General features: G+C 40.1%; 1 long non-coding RNA gene across 15 annotated transcripts in view; it reads right to left on the bottom strand.

The window, feature by feature from the left end:
- LOC129636993 (uncharacterized) overlaps window positions 1–12,521 on the bottom strand; it is a 499,812-nt gene that overhangs the window by 64,476 nt on the left and 422,815 nt on the right. For 10 of the 15 annotated variants that reach the window (XR_008707270.1, XR_008707263.1, XR_008707260.1 and 7 more), the window contains one exon: window positions 5,907–5,957. The exons of 2 other annotated variants lie outside the window; for them this stretch is intronic. This is a non-coding gene — a long non-coding RNA (uncharacterized LOC129636993). Of the gene's footprint in view, window positions 1–3,076; window positions 3,504–5,906; window positions 5,958–12,521 lie in introns of those variants that run through there. 3 more of the 15 variants (XR_008707259.1, XR_008707277.1, XR_008707269.1) reach the window with 3 other exon arrangements.

Below are 12,521 nucleotides of genomic sequence, written 5' to 3'. Positions count from 1 at the left end.
ACCACGAGTAAAGCAAAGGGGTTTCAGAAGAACTGGGCTTTCCCTGAAGATCAGAAAGATCCTCCAGACTTAGGAGGAATGGAGGGGATATGTTTAGACAGAAATGTGGGAGGTCCTATCTGTAGGACCTCTATCTGCAGGGCTCTATCTGTAGTTCCTTGGCACGTTCCAAGATGCCTAGAGAGAGAATGGCCTGAGGGGAACGAGAGAGAGACGGGTTTACACAGTCTGGTGGGGATCTCCATATCCCAGTGAGAAACCTGATCACCAAAACAGCACTCCCACCCTCAAGGGCAGACCAGTGAGTGGCCAGGGCTGAGGGATGAGACTGAGTAAAACAAGGGATGCCTCAGCAGCAACCAGCCTAGATTACAAGTGAGGACCACACAGGCCACAGCAGCTCAGAAAAGATGCTGAGAACCATGTAGAGCTGACCTTCCTGTGTTCTGGGGCCATGCCAATTGTCTGGATCTAAATTCACCCTTGGGGAGGAGGCGCTGAGGAGACCCCAACATGGCAGAGCTTAGGCTTCTGCCTCATCAGTAGAATGGTCTGCAAAATGAAAGCTTCAGTTAAGAATGAGGAAAATGTTCTATTTCTCACATTCTGTGGGTATGAACACTGAGCTGCGTCTGCTCTGCCCATTTCCAAGGGGCCTCTGAACATCCACGGTGTTGGAGACTCAGCATCTCAACACGGACTTTGAGCTACAGTATCCGCTGGGTGGGGAAGGAAAAAATCTAGTGTCTTCCCACATTCTCACAGTTTGCCAGGGGAGTAGTCTCTCTATCAAGCCACACAAAAAACTCGAGGCTACAGACATCAGAGCTCGCTAGCCCACGTAATCAGACAGTAGCCCCGACAGCACAAGCTCCATCAGACGTGTGTGGGTGCATGGCTGCCACCTCCGTCAGTAAGGCCTCTCCCTCCAATTTAAACTGAGTTTCAAGTTGGTTTTGGAGAAATTTTATACAGTTTACAGGTTTAAAGCCTTTGCTTCATCCCAGAGGACCAGCAGGCAAGGGGAAGGGAGTGAGGAACTGCTAAAATTATTGAGAGAAAAGAAAAGGAAGGCATCCCCAGGAGACGGGGAGGAAGGAGACCGGAGATGCAAAGAGGGCAGATGACAATTGTCAGATAAGTTTCATCACTCAGCTGTGCCTCTACCTGCTCCCAACTTCTCGGAAAAATTGTCCTTTGGGGCCCAAACTTTGCCTGTTTAGTCTCAGCCCAAAGGTGAGTGGGTAGAAAGTTTGAGTAAAATTGTTTCAGGCATCTTGGAGTTATGCATGCAGGCAATGAAATGGCATTGTTTCCGCTTTCAAAATAGATAGAAGAGTTTTTGGTCACGGAGAGCTCAGGAATGAGAAGTGAGAAATGGCTGCACCTTCAGACGCCAGGAATCCCACATCCCTCATAAGCAAACAAACCTCAGAGACATGGGAGAAAATAATCTGAAAAAAGAAGATGCAGGAGTTTGAGGAGGGCAGGAGGTAAAGCAGATTCTGTTAGCAAAGTGAAACTTTTTTTTTTAAGCTTAGGTTGTGTAATTACTGGGGGGAATGGAAACCACAGGCCAGTTCTTATACTCTGCTTATTCTTACACTCTTCTGTTCAACCACAGAAGACAACAAAATTCCCTTTGGTAGGACTCTGGTTCTTTATAATTTTCCAGATTAATTGTATGGTTTCAAAAAGGATAAAACTTTGTGCTTTTCCTTCTGGTTTCCTTTCTTTTGCAAACAAATGGCTATTTAAACACAGCATCTTTACACACAAGCAACTAATAAATATCTCTGAATCCAAAAAATAGCTATTGCAAAAAAGATGCACAAAATGGATTATGCACACTATGCAGAGGCTGAGAAAATAGTGCGAGGTACATTTTCCACTGATGTTTCTTAATTATTAAGTGCCTCATAGATCCAAGTTGGCAATGTTTGGTGCAGGTTATATAGCTGTGATGATGTCCCTTCTGGTCTCAATATTCTTTATTGATTTAGCAAATGCACAGTCTGGAAAATGGGCTGCCTAGTACCTATTTCCCACTCTGGGCCCATATGGCACCATCACTAACTTTAAAACATGTCTTAGGTCTTTCATGCTGCCCTGCAGACAAGCTATAAAATGGCAGAGAGGCACATGTGCACACATGAGCAATGCACTTTAAACATCTCAATCTATTACCTGTCTAGGTCTGGCAGGCAGCAAGTATCTCCACTGCTCTGTAGATGCTTCCCTTCCGCCTTCCCATCCTTTGATATGCAATGAGCTGAGGCCAAAGCAGCCACTCTATAATTTCAATTGTAGGCATCTTTGGAGATGAGCACTTTGGCAGAAAGGTGCTGGGCCCCCCAATTGGACTCCATAATGAAGCCCTCAAAGTGGAGAGATTTTGCAGAATTTAATGGGCTTTGGGGGACAATTTTACAGGCTGATTTTCTAGGAGCACAAATATTCAAATTGCTCAGCCCCTATTTGAAGGCACATCTGAAGGTGCACCCTACAACCTGTGTGTAGCGGGCTCTTTTGAATCTTGTCCTTGAAACAAAAAAAAAGGGAAAAAAGAAAGAAAGAAATGAGGGGCCCCCTGGGACTTTGCCAGCAGAGACTCTGGGTAAGTGCAGAGTGACTGCAAAGCCCTGCCAGGAGGCCTTGGGGCTGGAGGGAAGAAGTGGATGAGAGAGACCCGAGATGAGAAGGGCCTTCAGCAGCCATCAGGGAGGTGGTGGCGGGGGAGAAGAAAGGAAGACATGCACTAAAAACAACAGAAACACAGGTGGAAATGGCCTTGTGGGAAATCAGCCTGTCAACAAACAAAGCTGGAGGCTAGAAACCGCTCTCACCAGCCCGGCTCCTGGGCAAGGAGATTGTTCTGTAAATAAATTAGCGGTGGCTTTGACTGCTTGGAAATTAATACTGACACCATGAAAGCTGCAAATGACTCCCTTTTATCAGCAGCAGAAGTGCTCCACTTCGAGAAGAGATCTTTTTGCCATTCTGCCTTTTATTTTGCTTTGTTTTCTTGGGAAAAGTAAATTAGAGCCACTTACATCAGCAGCCCAGGTTAAAGAAAGGGGAAAAAGAAAGAGAGAGAGAGAGAGAGAGAGAGAAAGTTTCATTTCATGTACCAGTGGTTTAGAACTTCATTTAGAGCTAATCACACCCCCATCTTCGTCCGAGTCATTTCTTACAGCGACACAGCCTACATTGCCAACTGGAAGACATGGCAATCTGAGCTTTGCCTGAAAGGCAGCAAAGAACTAGGCAGTGGGTCCCCAGGTTTCTGTCAATGGTCAGGAAAGTTTAGCCTCTGGAAAGAGAAATTAACCTGTGATCAAGTAAGCCAGGAACTAATTGTTAAGAGCTGTCTGGTATGGGCGTCTCCAGAGGATCTCAGGTTTGTCCTTCAGTTCTGGCTTTTCCTCTAGAAGGATGGCTGAATTTCCACCTCAGAAGATGGGAGAGGAAAAGCTTCAGGTTTATTCAGTGGAATAACTGCGCTAATGAATATGACACAAAGAAGCAAAGCAAAGGCCTCAAATTAGTCATGTGTAAGTTCCGGTAAGAAATTACAATTTCTTTCTTTCATCCTCAGTTTTACCCTATTAATCACTCCCACTCCCAAACAAAACACTGGAGATCTTAAATAATCAGATACTTTTAGGAAAATCAGCACATTACAAATTCTATCATCCTATATCATATTAATTAACACTCTCCCTTAACAATTTCCATACATTTATGGTTAACTCAAAACTGATGGAAGTAAAAAGGAATTTGAAGACTCATAAATTCTAAAAGCATGTTCTGGACTATCAAAGGTGCAATTATTTGATCTGATTTTATAGGAAATTGCATGTTGTCTTTTTATGCCTTGGAAAAGCGATGATCCATATATAATGGTTGTGATGACTATATTATAGCCAGAATTCTAGATGAGTGAGCATGACGCCAGTGCTACCAGATCAAACTTTAACTGCATATTAATTCTCTAGCTGATATAGACACAAGCTTACTACGACTCCTGTTGCTACTTTGTTATAAGTGCAAACTCTGAAACAGACAAGAAACGCATAAAAGTCAAAAGAAAACTCAGCCCTTGGACATTCAGCAAATGAAAAGGATTTTAATGGATACAGTGGGGATCCCCTTGAAGCATCACCACAAGCTGACTAGCTGAAGTGAAATAAAGCAGCTCTGACTAGTAGTGGAGACCCCTCAAACTTTGAGAACTGAGAAGCCCTTGGCAGTAACTAGTGCTGGAGGTGACACAGGAAAGAGACCAAAGAAAGTGGACCTGTGACAGGGATGTTGGGCACGTTAGTGATGAGCACAGTGACGACAAAGGGCCCCCTGCTGCAGCAACAGAGAGGTACAGCCCCCCTCACCCCCTGCTGCAGGACAGAGCTCGTACCAGGAAGGGCCTTGTCTTCGTACGTGGGTGCTAGGTTGTGTGTGTATTGGCATTGAAAGCTCTCTGGACAGTTGCTTCATGGAAAATAGACCAATTTGCCAAGCAAGCAATTCTGACTAACCAATTTGTCAAATTTTAAAGTTTATAGAATTCATACTGCATGAGCCAGCCACTTTAAGGATTTGTCTTTTTGTTTTTCAAAGCTGTAGTTTCAGCAATTAGGAAAGTTGTCAAAGATTGGTGAAAATTACCATGCAATATAAAGCTACCATTTGGAAATCAAGCCCACACACAAAAAAAGGATGCAAATCAGCATAGAAATGCATTTAAAAGGCACAGATATCCTTTGTGTCTGAATGGTTGGAATTTTGAAATTTGAATCCCTCACAAAATACACATTTAATCAAGTTAGTTTAACAAATCATTGAGCTAAAAGATGATAGAAACTCAGTAGACTGGACTCAAAGCTTTAGAAGAGAATCTCATTCTTTTATATAAATCTGGACTTAAATTGTGCACATTGTTCCTGATTTAGAAAATAAAAGAAGTTTTCATTCTGAAAATTCAGAGGCTCCAAAGAACAAGATAACATGGGATATACTGAACTTTGGCTGGTCTCTGCCGAATGCCTGTGGCAAAATGGCCACGCTGACTCTTCAAGACCTGGTTTAAGGTTTTTGAGGGTTTTTGGTGACTTGATAACTTGTCAGGTTGGTCATTTGATGAGTTTGTTTTTGGAAAATAGACCTAGCGTCTGCTCAGTGGTCCTCAAATTCACAAGTGGACCATGTTGAATGTAGCTGGCTGACATAGGTGGGAGTGACAAGCAATAGATCATTTAAAGGTGTACAAACGGCAAGATGCTCTTGCATTTTAGAAGCCACCCTCACTACAAAATTTCATGGCTAAGTAAATAATAGAATTCCAAAGTCGTACCAAATTTAAAAGAAGACGAAATGGCACCTGTGGATACAACTCATAAATCTTGAAAATGTTAATGAATAGGATAATACATAATACTTGATCATCAATGACATAAGAGGGCAACTTAGGCCCAAATGACTACACATGATGCTTGACTTTCCAAGATTTCTTTGGTACAAAGTTGGAAATATTTCCAACTTTTCATAAAGGCAAAGAGCTGCTTTCTATTTTCTTCACACTCTGACAAATCTGGAGACTCTAGACTACTGCCCCCTGGAAATGTGTTCAAGATTCTGATCATTCAGCAAGCAAAGACTGCCAACTGCCCACAGAGTACCTGTGTGCGAATTAGAAAACAACACTTCTGCCTTCAAAACAGGTTATTTCCATGGGTCACGAAATGACAATAATGTGCTAGTTTGGCTCCAGGTAGATACTTTGTTGCCATCTGCAGAAAACTGGTCATAACAGTTTTCCTAATCTGTGATGTCAACTATGTAAACTGTGTCCCCTTAGATACGACGTCATGCACGGTAGCAATCTTGACAACTGTACCACAACTTACCTGGGGGCAGACAACGGGTGGGGAGATGAGATGCAGGTCTTGGGAGATCAGCTGTAGTGGAAGAGAAGGTGATATATCACTGGTCTGAGGTCGAAGGAGGGTACCAACTTGAGAGGCAATGGATTACCTATAACACAACAAGTGCTTTCCCAATGACCACTGCTATTCTATAAGACAGAGTTCCACCTACCTCATTTCATTTCAGTTCTCTCCAGGAATATTGTTGATCTGATTTCCTAATTCTACTAGTATTTCAGAGCCTGCTTTGGCTTCCATTTTTAATGATTTAAGCCTGATACTTCCATCTCACTTTGCTGATAAAGGTACATATAGTCAAAGCTATGGTTTTCCCAGTAGTCATATACAAATGTGAAAACTGGACCACAAAGAGGGCTAAGCACTGAAGAACTGATGCTTTCCAACTGTGTTGTTGGAGAAGGCCCTCGAGAGTGTCCCTTGGACAGTAAGGAGAACAAACCAATCAATCCTAAAGTAAATCAACTCTGAATATTCACTGGAAGAACTGATGCTGAAGCTCCAATACTTTGAACACTTGATGTGAAGAGAGCTGACTCACTGGAAAAGATCTTGAAGCTGGGAAAGAGTGAAGGCAGGAGGAGAAGAGGGCAATAGAGGATGAGGTGGTTGGATGGCATTACCGACTCAATGGACATGAGTTTGAGCAAGCTCTGGGAGATGGTGAAAGACAGGGAAGCCTGGGGTGTTGCAGTCCACGCAATCACAGAGAGTCAAACATGATTTATTAAACTGAACAACAACAACTTCTACCTCAAAATGATTATCTTCCCTTCTAAGTTCTTCATATATTTATCATGCATAACATATATACTGGCATGATTGCAGTAGATGGCTGGCATTAACATAGTTATCATTCTGGCTCAACCATTTGCTAACTTTCCAAATCCTGTGCTGGAGCCCTTCTAATCAGTATTTACTCACTTTCCCTTAAGTGCAGGAAGCACACAAGAATAACCTGTTTGAAAAGTAATAATGTACTTGACATAATAAAGGCTTCTTTGGGTCTCATCTGGTCTTTGTTAAACATATTTGCACAAGGAACTCCAAACCCTTTTTGGGGTTGTATCCTCTAGAACTAGTGCTCCATGGACTGTGCATTGGAGAGCAAAGCTTTGGAAAAGGGAGGAAAGACAGCTAAAGATAGCCAGTGAAGAACTTAATATATTTAATTACTAATGATACGTTAATGCGCTAAACAATATATACCTGGATACATTGTTTATATATAGTTGGCTGAGAAAAAATTGCAATACATATAGTATAACTCACAAATAAATAATTAAGTAGCTTGAAGATAAGAATCAGTTCATTTCAGTCACTCAGTCGTGTCCAACTCTTTGCAATCCCATGAACCATGCACGCCAGGCCTCCCTGTCCATCACCAATTGCCGGAGTCTACCCAAACCCATGTCCATTGAGTCAGTGATGCCATCCAACTATTTCATCCTTTGTCGTCCCTTTCTCCTCCTGCCCTCAATCTTTCCCACCATCAGGGTCTTTTCAAATGAGCCAGCTCTTCACATCAGGTGGCCAAAGTATTGGAGTTTCAGCTTCAACATCAGTCCTTCCAATGAATACCCAGGACTGATCTCCTTTAGGATGGACTGGTTGGATCTCCTTGCAGTCCAAGGGACTCTCAAGAGTCTTCTCAACACCACAGTTCAAAAGCTTCAATTCTTCGGCACTCAGCTTTCTTTATAGTCCAACTCTCACATCTATACATGACTACTGGAAAAACCATAGCTTTGACGAGATGGACCTTTGTCTGCAAAGTAATGTCTCTGCTTTTTAATGTGCTGTCTAGGTTGGTCATAATTTTCCTTCCAAGGAGTAAGAATAGCTTAAGCCTAATGTACAACAACTAAACTTCCTTATACTTTAAGTGATAGGAAGCAATTGACTTCATAAAAACATATCAGGGATACATTTAGTAAAGCACACAGCTAGTCCACTGCCTTCCTCTTCAGTAACATAACCAGGATGACCCCAAATTATCCCCATGATTGATCAGGAAGCCACTCATAAAATTAGGCAAATTACTTGGAAAGACAAACATTCTAGGATTTTCCTCAAACCTCAGCCTCAGGTGTGTATGTGTGTGTGAATGTGTGTGTATGTATGTGTATGTGTGTGTATGCATGTGTGTTTAAGAAGGTGGGTGTTTAATATGAGAGAGAATTAACAAGAGATATGCAGACAAAGTGTGACTATAGGGATAGAAAAGATCCAAAGCACAAGGTCAATGGCTCCTTTAGAGTTCTTGAAAAATTACATTGACTGAGCAACTTTCAAACAACATTAGAGAAAGAGTTAACATTTCTGGAGCAACTTCCTTCTACACTGGAAAGTCTTTAATGTGATCTACTTAGAAATCTGTATTTTCCAGAATCTGGGATAGATTTATCTCTTCACCAAGTGAGGGAAAAGGAAAAACTTTGACTGTGAAAGACAAGGCGTTAGGTGAGTCTAGAGACAAGACAATCAGATTAAATCTATTCCACTGAAACAGAGACACATAATTTCTCTCCAGAGAATACAAAAGATTGACAAAATAAACAAAGAAATAACATGTTTCTTAACTTGTGAAATGTGACAGTCAATGGCATATGGGAAAACAAAATGCAAGGAAACAATGTTATAAGTTTTCCAACCTTAGTAGCTAAGGAGGATGAGAAAGCATGTCTCTACTCTTTAACAGTAAGTGCTGAAAAGAAGTCTCTTTCAAAAGTCTCTTTATATGATAGCTCTTCTTATTTTTACCATAGGCAGTACTTTGCAGTTTGGGGACAGAAGAGCCAGATTGCTCAAGTCAACTCTTTAGAATTTTCTAAGGTACCTGGTTTGGCTGCAAATATCCTCCTCCTGATAACAAAACTCAACAGAACCAATATCACTTCCACTCTCATACCTTGTCATGGGCACACAACACAGACCTGGCTCCTGGGTACACCCCTTTCTTTTCTAGCTATAGTGACTGATTCAGGGATGTACATGGGATTGATATCTAGTGCATGGGATCTTTGAAGGGCCAATGAAAACCCTTTGCCTGGAACCATCATGCCTGGCAAATACATAGGGCATTTGCCAGAACTAATGGGAGAGAGGAGCTCTTGTCTTCTGGGGAGATTGCTAACCTAGGAGGCTAAAATCCTAGAGCAACTGATACAACCTTTGCTACCATTTGGTGAAGTCTTGTCTGAAAGAAAAGCCAAACGCGAAGAAAACAGAGCTAAAACCTATACAGAAATAGATTCTGGGTCTTACGTGAATGCATGGGTCTGACCAAGATGAACTTATCATCTATGTGCAGATAAATCACCTTCTATACTTAGCTAGTTTGAAGTTTTCTTTTTCCTCTTTTCTTTTTCCTTCCCCCACTTCCTTTTCCTCTCCTCCTTATTCCTCCCTTTCCTCTTCTTCCTCCTTTTTCATTAGCAACTTAACAATAAAGAAGCTGAGCCTAGACCAGTGGTTGATTAATTTGAACAAAGAACTGTTGAATATGCTTCATGAGCAACAAATAAGAAAGTTATGCACAGAATAATCACAATCACTTTCAGGATTGTGCTTAAACAATGTACTCCTAGGTCTGATGAATACCTGATGGTCAACATATTCATTATGCCATGGGGTAATTAGTCATGGGTTCTAAGTAGTTTGTATAATCTGTTGTAAGTACTTCATATACATTATGAAGAACCTTACATATGGCTGGCATTCCACTTGTGAATGAAATAAACAGGACTTCCTATGTTTGCTTTGACGTGTTCAAATTTACCTATACTAAGATCCTAGGAATGTTGCTGATAGTTTATTATTTCTCAAGCAGGAAGACAGAGATCAGCAGAAACACAGTTTGATGTATATATTGGAAAGCAAAGAGTTAATATCCTTGAAACAGATAAAGACAAAAGAGACTAAGGAATTAGTAATCGACCTGGAATGCTGATACACAAAATTTTATTTCAGGTATGTTACATAAAACATTAAATCTTCAGAGAGAACTACTTCCTTGACTTTTAGGGTCTGCTAAAACCTTATCTTAAAATTTCACTTCCTCAGTCCCTGAAAAAAAGCAAATTCAATATGCCAGCCCTAGAAAGAAGTGTTCAGTAAGTGAAGAGACATGGTTATTTACTGGAAAACAAAAGTCACATTCCTGTCTTACTTCATATACCAAGATAAACTCTAGACAGATGAAATGTGAAAAAAAATCCAATAGTTAAGAAAATATTAAATATACAATTTATAGGAAAATCATGACAGACGTGATACTTGTACCCCCAAATGGTATAAAGAAACCAATAAACAAGCAACAAACTGAGAAATAACATTTGAAATACAAAGTGGACAAAGGGTTGATATTCTAAACATGTATAAGGTACACAAACATGCAGTTCACAAAAGAAGAAATATAAATGGCTGATGCACATATGTGAACAATGTTCAATTCTGGCAGAAATAAAAATTACAAAAATAATAAATCAAGATATAATTTCTTTGGCCCAGTAAAATGGGAAATATGAATAAGAATCATAAACCTCATTCTTGGCAAGGGAATGAGTCCTTCCATAAAATTTGATTGGAGTATAGTTTCAGTATTTTTTGGAGGATGATTTTAAACATGTATTAAAGTTCAAAATTGCATTTTTTTTCACCTATAATTCTACTCTTATGTTAAAAAAAATACAGATGAGTATGATGACTCATTGGTGATTTAACAATTCATCTAAGAGGTCAGGTCTAGAAACAACCATTATGCCCAACAATAGGGGACTGGTTAAGTAAAACTGGATATGTTCCAGGAATAATTTATATATTGACATTGGAAGATGACTGTAGCATATTATTAAGAAAAAATCAGATTATAAAGTAGGGAATATAGTACAATTCAATTTTTGTAAGAAAAAGAATATTTGTACTCAAATATGCATAAACATTGAATAGGAAAACATGACCTAAACATTAACCAAAACATTCGGGGTTAATGCATTAGTGGGACTATGGACATTCATTCATTTGTCTTTTTCTTTGTATTTACAAATCTTTGAATGGAGTACATATGCATAACATACATACAGAAAAGTACACACATCACATGCATATAGCTTGATGTATTTTCAGGAATTACATAGAATATTTTGGTACTGCCAGAATTCCTTTGTTTCCCTTTTCCTCAGTAATTCTTCCAGTTGTTTTATTATGACTTCTAGAAGCATAGAATGGTTTTGCTTGTTTTGAGTTTTATGTAAATGACATCCTACAGTATGAAGTCTTTTGTGTCTAGTTTCTCTTATGCAACGTCATGTCTATGATATATCCAATTTATATTATTGAGTGTGCTCATTCTCGTTGTAGAATATTTCAGTGTATGAACACATTACAAATTACTTATGCATTCTACTTTTGATGGGAATTTGTATAGTTCTCTTTTGGGAGTTACTATTAATTGCTGCTGCTATGAATATTCAAGAACATGTCTTAGTGTGAATATATGTATTTGTTGGATGTATACTTAGGAATGGAATTGCTGCATCATAAAAATGGTGCAATCAAGTTTAATAGATACATGCAAATAGTTTTCTAAAGCGGTTGTACCAATTTACTGTCCTCGTATCAGTATTTGAGACATAGATTCTATCGTTTACTCTGTTATCCAATTCTTCAGACAGTTAGGATGAATTTCTTTTACACAAATGTCCCCTGGGAAATGGTTTTTTACATGGCAAGCAGCAAGTCAGGTTAAAAACAGACAACCTCCCAAGTGAAGTCTTCAAGGAAACGCCATGTATAACAAAGAAGAGAATAAGGTTTGAAGGAATTCCAATGCCACATGTACCCCTTAAGTTTCTGCCTGGCTGATGGCTTTCACCATTCTAGTGGGCTGTGGATTTTCAAGGTGGGTGGAATGGACTGTCCTTTCTGAGGTATAATTACAATTCTTCAACAAATGCTCCTTGGATTGTTGCCACCCTTTGATTCATCTCTAAGTTCCAAAAAAAAAAAATTGATTCTGACTAGTTTTTGCTCTTTGCTTTTGCTCTTTGCTTTTGTGGAGGAGATAATTTTTGGAAACCCAAGACTTACTTATTGTTGCTGATGTTACCTCAATATGTCTTTTGAGAATTTAATCTTCACCCCAATTCTATGAGACAGATATAGTGGCCGGACCATTTTAGAGGTTATGAAACTAAGACTGAAGGAGATCAGGTAATATCCTCAGGGGCACAGTTAGCGTCACTGGGGTTCAAACGCTGGTTTATTGAACTTCCCTGCTTGACTCTTAGCACCACATTTACTACAGAAAAGCAAAGGTGGCAGCAGGCAAACAGCTCCAGGTTCGGCTGTCTTCCTCGCAGACCCATTTCAGCAAGTGCCATGGTGTGTGGAGCATCCCTGGCACTATTTTCCTTAGCCTAGGAAAGCCTAGGAAATATATTTCCTAGCCTCTGAGGTCCTGGAAAATTGGTGTTATATAAGAAGCAGTACATTAGAAAATAATATCTTACAGCACTCTCAGAAAAACGCCAAACTGGCCTAAACCATCAATGTCCTTCCTGGGGGAGCTTCCTTCAC

Source organism: Bubalus kerabau, chromosome 1, assembly GCF_029407905.1.
Source record: "Bubalus kerabau isolate K-KA32 ecotype Philippines breed swamp buffalo chromosome 1, PCC_UOA_SB_1v2, whole genome shotgun sequence".
Lineage (NCBI taxonomy): Eukaryota > Metazoa > Chordata > Mammalia > Artiodactyla > Bovidae > Bubalus > Bubalus kerabau.
Note: the sequence above shows the minus strand (reverse complement) of the source record. Positions and strands in the feature narration are given on the sequence as shown.